This window comes from Choristoneura fumiferana, chromosome 4 (assembly GCF_025370935.1).
Source record: "Choristoneura fumiferana chromosome 4, NRCan_CFum_1, whole genome shotgun sequence".
Classification (NCBI taxonomy): domain Eukaryota; kingdom Metazoa; phylum Arthropoda; class Insecta; order Lepidoptera; family Tortricidae; genus Choristoneura; species Choristoneura fumiferana.
Genome location: NC_133475.1, coordinates 14168140 through 14179532, shown reverse-complemented (window position 1 = coordinate 14179532; position 11393 = coordinate 14168140). Strand labels below are relative to the sequence as shown.

At 36.4% G+C, this 11393-nt stretch overlaps 1 protein-coding gene across 2 annotated transcripts in view; it reads left to right on the top strand.

Annotated features, from left to right (window-relative positions):
• Positions 1-11393, top strand: part of LOC141427515 (acetylcholinesterase-like) — a 64549-nt gene continuing 53156 nt past the window's right edge. For both annotated transcript variants that reach the window (XM_074087037.1, XM_074087036.1), the window contains exon 1: positions 1-160. The gene's annotated coding sequence lies outside the window, so the exon portion shown is untranslated. The remainder of the gene's footprint in view (positions 161-11393) is intronic.

Genomic DNA, 11393 nt, shown 5'->3' with positions numbered 1-11393 from the left:
CAAGGTGTCCGTGTACTGCCGCCATCACCCATACTACTACAACCGGAGTGCGTGTGTGTGAGCTTAACAAGCTTAGATATCTGTTGTATAACCATCCACGAACAGTACAGTGAAGGTCAACTTTGAGCAATTTGACACCTGTTGTGTTTGTGTACTACACGTACGTAATTTTCATATGCTTGACTAGTATAGTTGTGTTTTAGATTTTTCAGTTGCTACCTAGTTATTTGTAAGTATTATAGTTGTAAATGACAAGCTAATGTTGCCAGTAAATCTTCTGAAGCAGAGTCGTCTCTTCAAAGACCTCTTCATGAGTTTTTCCGATTCGAATTTGAATTTTGCCGCAAGGCTTTCGGTGATCGGTAAACGTTATGAGGAAGATTTTCACTTAATACGAAGTAATTTGGTGTAATGCGTGAAACCCCTAAAACTTTAAGTCAGGCATATTTGTTTTTAATATAAGCGGATTCCATAGCGTATAACCACAGGTTTAAAGATAATTCAAACTCAAATAAAAGATGAAGTAAGTAAATCAATTTTTATTGTTATTGTAGTTCTGTTCATTTGAGTAACTGTAGCTGCTGATATTTCAGTAACAACTCCAGTGGAAGCGGAATTTATATTGGATATTATTTTCAGTTACGTTTTGCCTAATTACGGGTCACTGACTGATAATATCTACGAAATTGTAGATTACGTTGTACGTTTCACGGTACCACTAGAGTTTTCAAATTCTACGTTGGTAGCAAACTTGTTTATATTATTTATATCAAGTGTTAAGTATTTGACATTTTAAATATAATTCAGACAGATTTTGAACCTGTTCAATCGTGAATTACTTTCTTTATTCAAAATTCATAATTAGGTCATACTTTTTTGGTTTTGCATAACATGTTAGCAGATTTTTGATGAAAACTACTGGCTCACATAAAAAGGTCTTCTAGTCTACCTACTTGCGAACTGGTTTCAAAATAAAATACGATAAGAGGAGCCTTGGTTTGCTTAAATTTTTATCCGTACCTAATTACCTACTATACTGATGAGCAAAGGGACACTTCTTACAGCTATAAGTTTGTATGGTAGAGACCAGTTATTTTTGACCGTCAGTTTATTATCCGTAAAATATGGGGACGGTTAAGGTGCATGAACGATACTTTGTCGCTTATGATATGTGTGTTTACCTCGAATATCAATAAATAAAAATAGCTATATTATGAAGTGGCAATTGCCATTTCCGGCTTCATTGGAACGCCGCAGCCAGAGCGGCGGCGCAGCGGCGGAAGCGTCGGATCCATTCAAATAATTCAATTAAATCTCGCACCGAGAGGGCAGTCGAGCTTCACAGCTGCAGGTCGAATAGGGATGCACATTTGATGCCACGATAAAAAAACTATTTTATCTAGCCACGGTAAAAGAAGTCAAATCTGGGGACCAAGTAGGTAATCATTTGAATGAAAAAGCACCTAAATGATATTATACATCATGTCATCAGTCGAATCATACTGTAACTGGATATAATGTCATGACACATAGGTTTTGCTGTAGCTCTGACGATATCCGTAATTATCGTTCTATGGGTCTGCAAAGGCATCAACCTAATGACATCTTACAAAGGAATTCATCTCACATCAGCAGCAAAATTACAAGTAAAAAACCAACAACCCATAACAACGAAAATGAAGGTGGTAGGACCTTGTGCAAGGTCCGCCCGGATTGCTACCACCATCTTGCTCATTAATCCTACCGTGAAGCAGCAGTGTTTGCACTGTTGTGTTTTGGCGTGGAGAGTAAGATAGCCGGTGAAATTACTGGCACTTGAGGTATCCCATCTTAGGCCTCTATGTTGGCAACGCATCTGCAATACCCCTGGTGTTGCAGATGTTTATGGGCGGTGGTGATCTCTTACCATCAGGAGACCCACTTGCTCGTTTGCTATCCATTCGAATAAAATAAAATAAAATGTTTTTTCAGCGGCATCGAAGCCCTCAAAGTCCACGTCTGTACCTACAGGCGAAACGTTTAAAAAAAATTATGTTCATCGATTTAATTTTACGCCTCTATTTCGAGTGTCTTGAACTCATTAGAAACAATTAATTATAATGCGAAAATTATCAACTAGTCGTAAAATAACAAAAGCTTGACTGTAAGAACATCTCTCCTTACCGGGATTCGAACGGAGACCTCTTGACTCATAGTTAGGTTAAATAACCAAGCAACAACCCTCGTCTATTTGGGCGATCTCAGCATTAAAGTACTATGTCTGTCCGCATTATTAAGCTAGCACGTCAATCACGCGGACAGTCCATGTCAACATAGCGTGTACGTGATTTTCGGTTTCTGATATCTAAATTGAATCGTTTCATCGATATCGATATTTCTTAATAAGTACACTAAATTTTGAGAATCAAGGGCTTACCTACAATGTTTCGTTAGGGACGTCTAATCTCATTTTCAAAAAATTGGGATCTATAAAAAGCTACCTACTATCTTAAGAGTTGTTAGTAGTAGGTAAATATTAAGCACAGTTAGTAGCAAACATGGATGGGCAGTTATGGAGCTCAAACCACACACATCCTTACACTCCTCACACTTTGGCAGTAGAGCTTTATGTTGGTAGGTACTTTTGTTTGAGAAAGACAACCGTTCATTGAAACGATTATAGCAAGTGGTCACTAAAAAATTTTTAACAAAAAGTAAAACCGACTCCAAAAAAATAAAAAAATAACAAAAAATGGAACCGACTACAAAACCCTTGAAAATATTTTTCTAGGTAATTAGGTACGTACTTGCTCGAAGTCGGTGCCTCAGCACGAGCCAGCAGGAGTGGGACAATTCACAATAGTCGTCTACTTCACCTACATACTATGGGTTTCAATCCCTCCTGCTGGTTCGTGCTGAGTCACCGACTTCGAGCTAGTACGTACCTACTTACCTAGAAAAATATTTTCAAGGGTTTTGTAGTCGGTTCCATTTTTTGTTATTTTTTTATTTTTTTGGAGTCGGTTTTACTCATTAAGCCAAACACGACTTAGTTACGTTGTTTTATAACAGAGTTCCGTCGCCTACCTTCTGGCTTCAGCATCAGATCAGTTCGAAAGAATCATTAACTTAAAGCTTCTTCTTAGTTGCTTATCTAGGTAAGTATATTAATCATGATAATTAAAATTTAACCCGTGAAATACTTGTTATTGATAGTAGTAGTTCCGTTGGTCAAATCTGGTCTTCATCCTCAGTTCCACTTCACCAAATTATGATTTGCAAGAGCAAATGCACGAGTTACTGCTAAATATATCCAAATTACCATAGGTGTCCCTACAATATTTGAAGAGTTCCCTCGATTTCCTTAAGATTCGATCATCAGATCCTAATTTGCTGCTTATGGGACCTAATTGAAAGCATTCCTAGACGAACTCAAAAAAAATTTTTGAAATCGGTTCATAAATGACGGAGTTCTGAGGTAACAAACATTAAAAAAAAAAAAAAAATACAACCGAATTGATAACCTCCTCCTTTTTTTGAAGTCGGTTAAAAATATAGAGGTAAGCGTAAAAATATAACTTCCGCAGTCACTTAACGTCAGCTAGCACGTCAATTTGCCGGACAGTCCGTGTTGACACGGTGAGTGCGTGATTTCCGAGCCGCTTCTAACAATTTCCATTGAACCATCATTTCATCGATATCGATACTTTTTTTTTTATAAGAAACTTTCTGTTTAGGAAAATAGACTGCAACCGACATAAATCCCTCTTCAAAAGTAATACCAGTAGGTGTTGCTACGTCCTGAAATCATTTACTAAAGTGCTACACCTATTAAATTATTGGTAAAAGCATTAGTTATTACTTAGGTATACGCAATTATAATACATGTATAATAAATGAATATAATATTAACCTCTTAAAACAGGTTTACCCTTGAAATGTCGACAAACTTTTATGATTGGTTATTTAAAGTCTTTTTGTATTTTTTATTTTAACTCCGTTACTTTTACGGTCATCCCGTAAAACCATATCGAAAATACAAACTCAGACATGGACGCACAGAAAAACCAGAAAAAGAGACCAGCGCTGGGAATCTAACCTAGGTCCTCAGCATTCCGTGCTGCTTGCCATACCCCTACACTACCACTGGACCACGCAGTATGTCACGCAGAACGGAATGCTGAGGACCTGCGTTCGATTCCCCGCGCTGGTCTCTTTTTTCTTTCTTGTTATTACCTCGAATGAGTAAAATAAAATCGATTTTTAATTTCTGGAAATATTATTTAATAGATTGTTTTTTTGGCAGAACTTCATTTCATGTTTTACTATTTTATACTTTTTTGAATGAAATTTATTTATTTATTTATTATTGTAGATATTTATTTTTGTTGGGGTCGCAGTTCCAACCTAGCCTAATTTACTGGTAGCGATTTAGTTTTGATGGGGTCGCAGTTCTAACTTAACCTAACCAACTTTTTGGCAGCGATTTATTTTTGTTTGGGGTCGCGGTTCTAACCCCACCTAACCTATTTTTCAGGTACTTACCGCTTTATTTTTTAGGGTCACAGTTCTTACCTAAACTAACCTACTTTTCTGGTAGCGATTTTTTTTTGAGGTCGTAGTTCTAACCTATTTTCTGGTGCCTGCATCGAATACTAATGGTGAAGACACGCTCTTCTTCTGGTAATAGATTTTAAGACTGTAGTAAGAGTTTTAATTGTGTTAAATGCTCATAATATTACTTGATTTTTTTCGTAATGGCTACGGAACCCCATCTTGGGCGTGTCCGACACGCTCTTGGCTGTTTTTTTTCGATGAAATTAATTTAACCACCCCTTAAAAAACCCTTCCTCTTTACTTGTAATGAACTAACAATGTAAACAAAACTTGCAAGACAATTTTTACCCACTTTTAATTTCACGATTGTCTTGAAGCATGATTTTTTTTAATTTTTGTTTTGTTACTTAATATTTGAGATAAATTTGTAGTCAATTTCCATTGATGCGTTCTGTATTTTGATTTAAAATTTTACTATAACAGATGACGATGTCGATCTTTTCTTTATCGGATAATGTCTATCAACTTATCAAATACACAGATTGTGCTGTTCTTATTTTACTCGTATATTTGGTTGGTTTCATCGACTCCTTGCAATCCCTTCTCTCACAGATTCATGTGACCGGTCTCGTCCGTTGACAGAAATGCAGCAAAGCGCAATAACTCCCTCCTGCTCTGCCGTGGGCACGTTCAGCATTCACTATTCAACCGCAAGGATAACAATGCATCTATAGAATGGTGCAGATCTCATTTCGTATCATGTTTATATGTAACGAAGCAAACTAAATTACACACAACATTAATAAAGCTATAAATAATACATACTTATTGAAAGCTGAGATGAAATTCTATATTCAAGTCCTTCCTTCCTCAAGTGCCTTTCCATTACTGAAGGTTGGCAGTCAGCTCCTTGTATCTCTTCTCGTCAAGTGCCAATCTGAACAGTTGCTCGACGGTCTTAATCCCTATCCACTCCCTGATATTACGGAGCCAAGACTTCTTAAATATACCTGGTTTTCGCTTCCCGGGCACATTCCCCATCATGATGGTCTGCAGAAGGGAATACCGATCATGCCGCAGTGCATGTCCAAGGTAGGCAATCATTCTCTGTTTGACTGTCCGGATCAGTTCTAGGTTTTTCCCATACGAAGCAAAACTACATTTGTAACTTTATCCGTCCAGCTAATGCGAAGCTATGCGATGATAACACCACATTTCAAAAGCTTCTATTTTTTACGGAGCTCTGCTTTCATAATCCACGCTTCACACCCATACAGAACAATGGGCCATACATACGGGCACTGAAAGAGCCTGGTTCTCAACACAATGGAGAGTTTTAGACAGCGACAGCATAGAACGTAAATGAAGCACGGGTTATTTCAATGCGAGCACGGATTTCAGTAACGCTTTCCCAAGTATCACTGAGCCACGAGCCTAAAAACTTGTTCTTGTCAACGTTCTTCAGCACGTTGCCATTGACTTGGATGTTTGCAAAGATTCTTTGCGTGTGCAATATTACCATGACTTTAGTTTTCGAGACGTTCATGTTCATATTATGTTCAAGGAAGTACTTTAAACACTAATTTGTTATATTTTATATAAATATAAAATGATTCCGAATTATTTTATAGAATGGTTGGGGTTTTAGAAATTCCCGTTTGATAGGGAATTAGGCTAGTTTTCATACCATATTGTTCATTTAATGTCTTGTAAATATACTTGTCTTACTAAGAAAGGAACACTTGACTCCATAGTCCAAGATCCGGTATTAGAAATATAACCCTCATCTACTATTTCTTGATGATGACAAAATTTAAAGTTGGATAATATTTATATTTCTAAATTGTAAATGGGTTGCCTGGCTAAATCCAGTCCTTTTGAATGTATAATCTAAAGTTTAGATTAATTAGCTAAGATCTTAGGGTTTAGAAATCATAGCAACCATGGTTATGACACACCTTTTGACAAGGCAACTTTACATTGTTGGATAAAGAAAAAAATTACTTATCGTTGAAAAACCAATCAAATAGTTAATTGACGAGGATACATTAGGTATGTCTGTTTTTACTAAAGTAAAGCTGGCAGAAAAGGAAAGGTTATTTTATTCCCTACTCAACAATAAAGTTGTATTATTAAAAGTACCACAAGCTGTGCCACAACCAGGATTACCAAAACTTTATATATTAAGGCTAATATTAATGTGCAGCGAGGAAACACAAACTTTTTCACTATCAAAATAACAGACTAGGGAGGGACTCTAATTTTAACACCGGATATTCTACTATAATCACAACTAAATTAAATTTGTGAAAAAAAAAACGAATTAAAGAGTAATTAAGTACCTACCATTGCCTAATATCTCCAAGAGAAACAGTAAAAAGTCGTATTCACCACACCAATCTATGTAAGGTATTCCAGTTTATTCAAGTAAAGCGATATTTTGTTTGCGTATCGTTCAAGTATGAACCACACCCGAGGCAAGCTTGTAATGTCGTAAAATTGTGTCGTAGCTACACAAATCATATACCTCTCCACAGAAATTCAGAGAGAATACCAAGAATTTATTTGTACAGGAAAGGAAGTACTTTATTACTTCTGGGAGTTCGTACTTTGTTTTCAATCGTCTTAAGATGCGACTCAGAGATATTACTTATTGTTTGCGGACTTGATGAAAAGAAAAGATGATTTCAAGCAAATCAAAATACAATAAGAAGATGATTATAGGTAGTAATGAAATATTTGTTCAGAAATTGATAATTTAAATGGACCACTAATTATTGCTTTTACTGCAGGTTATGGGATATTAGTGGTCTGAAACTTTAAGGAACAGAAGATAATGGATTATTGTTTCTTTATCTCAGACATGAAAAAACTGGTGTTGATTCTACTATATAAAACGTTAAATTAACGTGACGTGATTCTAAAATAATATTTTTCTTTAGCCTCCTATTATGTGTGTCCATAATAGCACAATAAAAACACATGCATTGCTACCGCGGTTTGAATCCTGAATAATTAGTCTCTCGATGGCTATAATGGTCTGAAAGGGGCTCTAACATACCGTAAATTTATTTAATAAGGCCACGACTTAACCTGTCCTCTCCCAGAGGCACAAATTTGTGCCCAAATTTCTTTGATCCTGTTATCCTGGGAGATGACAGATTAATCGATTTTCTTGGCAAAAGAAGTTTAAGGTCGAATCGTCTTCGAAGTTGGAGCAGTCTAGACTTTACGCAAGTCACAAGGCGCGGATAGACAGGAAATCGATTAATACTAAGGCTCCACGAGAATAAATTCCCTCTTACAAAACAAAGGTTTGGGTATTTGAGCAACTTGCGCGAACCCGGCTAGTGGCTTTGAGAAAGGGTTTTAAAGTGCTTTTATCCTATTACGGTCCCTTGAGGATTTTTTCGAGGGAAGTTAACGAAGATCCGCATGTTTGCGTATTTCTTTTTCTTGGTATTAAGAATGTCGTAATGTTGACTTTGAAATGTCTTTTGGAGTTCGTGGATTTTGCGTTTATGTGAAATTTACTGGGTAGATTTTGGTTTAATTTGTACGTGTTTGGAAAGTCAAGGCAACTTAATCTAATTTCATTTGTCTTGTTGTCTTGGTTATTATAAATTATAAAGTTGTATGCGTGGGGGAGGCGAGGGGCAATGAGGTTTTCTTTCAGTTATAGAAATAGGAATATATATTCGCACTTCGCAAATTACATACAACACAAAATGAACAAGTATTGAGTAAGTAGGTATTAATATTAAGTAGGTATTTGCGAAATCGCGAAGCGGTCTCAGCTCAGCATAGTGTCGTATAGGCCAACGCTGGTCTTCCGCTGTGACCGCTTGGCGACTTCACGGAAAGCGACAAAAATTCACAAAAAAATAAATCAAAAAAGAAACAAACAAAAAGTTATAAAATTTAGATACCAACAATAAAAATTCAAAACCAAATAAAATAAGAACAATAATGAAAACAAACAACACGAAACCAAACCGAAGACACGTGTAAATAAATTATAAACAAAACAAAACAGTAAAGATGTCGACCTTTGAGTATTTATCTAGATAAATACTCAAAGATGTCGACACACCACTCAACCATCCATAGACCACAGACGTCGATATGCACAATCTGTCAATTGTCATGTCATATCTCATCAACACTGTTTACTGCTGTGCTTGCTTAACTTTAAAAACTAATATTTAGTTACAGTTTACACTGCATGTAGGTCTTCATCGATGTTTTACATAAACGTGGAATGTGTATTGGTTACTTATTGAATTAATATAAATAAAATCCCCAAAACAGACTGAAGGAAATTTGTGCTACAGGTACTATACTAAGTATACTACATATAAATTGACAGAGATGGGACTCTGATTTTATTTGATTTCCACCAACATAGATTCAACGAATTCTATTTTAGCGCGGACGAAGACGTGAGCAAACGCTAGTTAAGTTATTATACATGAAATGGACATCTTTAACTTGGTGTTATTATGTTTACGTAGACCTAATAGGACACAACCCGCATCAATTCTTCATTACGATTTCTAACAGCGGTCCGGAAACAAACTAATTGGGTTTCATGATAATAAACGTAACAAATTAATGGTCAAACACGGTAAAATAGCAAACAGTTTGGCTAGGTATTACAATTTTATGAAGGTACTTGCTGTTATACATACTATATACCTTCTTGGAAAATCATTTGTTTTTGCAACTTCATTTGGTTAGATCTCATTATATCACATTTTGCAATAGAAAAGAAAGTGGAGACAATTTACGAGGTAAGCAATATGTCTACCAAACTTTCAGTACCTACAACTAATTTTAATTATAAATTATTTAAAATTTGGATGCCTAAAATAGTGGTTTTCTCAAAATCTAATGGCCTTCCCACAAAAAACATCTAGGTGTACTTTACTTATGTTAAGTACGTTGTAATGTTCAATGATTTCTAAGTTTTTTTGTTAACTAAATAAGTATATATCTTGAATTTTTGTTTACTCATACTAGGATCAAAATGACGTACACCTATTTCTATTGTTTTTGGGCGAGTCATCTTCCAGGTTTTGTTATGAGTATATTTAATATAATTATGAATGTCCTGGTTCAAAGAAAAAAAGTAATCGGGTAAATAAGTAAATATCCGAAAGAACTTTTCTTAGACAAGGGAAAACCTAATTCTTTATATTTATGTAAAAGAGCACTAGAGCACTGTTTGGGAGAGGCCTATGTCCAGCAGTGGACGTCTTTCGGCTGACATGATGATGATGATGATGAAAAGAGCACCTAGGCTTTCAACTTTTGTAAAACATAGACGAGAATGTGATGTGATTTTGAAATGTGACATAAATGATTCCAAGTCAAAATGCTTTTAAAATTGCACACAGTTTTCAATTGATTTAAAGTGGACAATTTAAACCACGGAACCGTAATTAACACCTGGCAAGCGTGACGTGATCCAATAACACACCTGATTGTCCCAGCGGACATGCCGCTGTGCCAGGAAAGTAATGCCTATTTTAACACGCTTATATTAGCTTCACTTACACTGTGCGTTTAAAAATGTATATGTAATGGAATCTTTAAATTTCGTTTTCTTGGCAAATTTTGTTCGTAATTTTGATGACAACACATTATTGGTACTATCGAGCTGGTCTGATGACGGAGCACACAACAAACACAATGCAATGTTTCTTATTATTTTTTAAATTTAATATTTTCAAGATGAAATAAACATTTTTTATCTAATAAATAAATAATAATAAATATCATGGGACACTTGACACCAATTGACCTAGTCCCAAATTAAGCAAAGCTCGTACATACCTACTATGAATACTAGGCAACGGATAAACATACTTAAAAAGATGAATACATACTTAAATACATATTAAACATCTAAGACTCGCCCTCTTGCTCGGAGAGGAGGCCTGTGCCCAGCTGTGGGACGTATATAGGCTGGGATGATGATGATGATCATGATCTGAGACTCGAGAAAAAATATTCGTATTTTATGAACTAGCTTTTACCCGCGGCTTCGCTCGCGTGAACCATAAACATTTCAAATAAGCAAGCAATCAAGGAAGCATGCAAGTGAGCATGTAAGCAAGCAATCAAGGAAGCAAGCAAGCAAGCATGCAAGCAAGCATGCAAGCAAGCATGCAAGCAAGCATGCAAGCAAGCAAGCATGCAAGCATACAAGCAAGCAAGCATGCAAGTAACCATCTAAGCAAGCTTGCAAGTGAGCATGTAATTTTGCAAGAAATAGTGCCAGCAAGCATGCATTCAAGCATGCGAGCAAGCATACAGGCAAGCAAGCGTGCAAGCCAGAAGGCAAGCAAGCAAGCAAACAACAAATCAAGCAAGCATACTCCCAAATGTGCAAGAAATAGTGCAAGCAAGCATGCAATCAAACATGCAAGCAAGCATGCAAGCGAGCAAGCAAGCATGCAAGAAAGCATGCAAGCAAGCATGCAAGCAAGCAATCAAGGAAGCATGCAAGTGAGCATGTAAGCAAGCATGCAAGCAAGCATGCAAGCATGCAAGCATACAAGCAAGCAAGCATGCAAGTAACCATCTAAGCAAGCTTGCAAGTGAGCATGTAATTTTGCAAGAAATAGTGCCAGCAAGCATGCATTCAAGCATGGAAGCAAGCATACAGGCAAGCATGCAAGCAAGCGTGCAAGCCAGAAGGCAAGCAAGCATGCAAACAACAAATCAAGCAAGCATACTCCCAAATGTGCAAGAAATAGTGCAAGCAAGCATGCAATCAAATATGCAAGCAAGCATGCAAGCAAGCAAGCATGCATGCAAGCAATAATGCAAGCAAGCATGCAAGAAAGCAT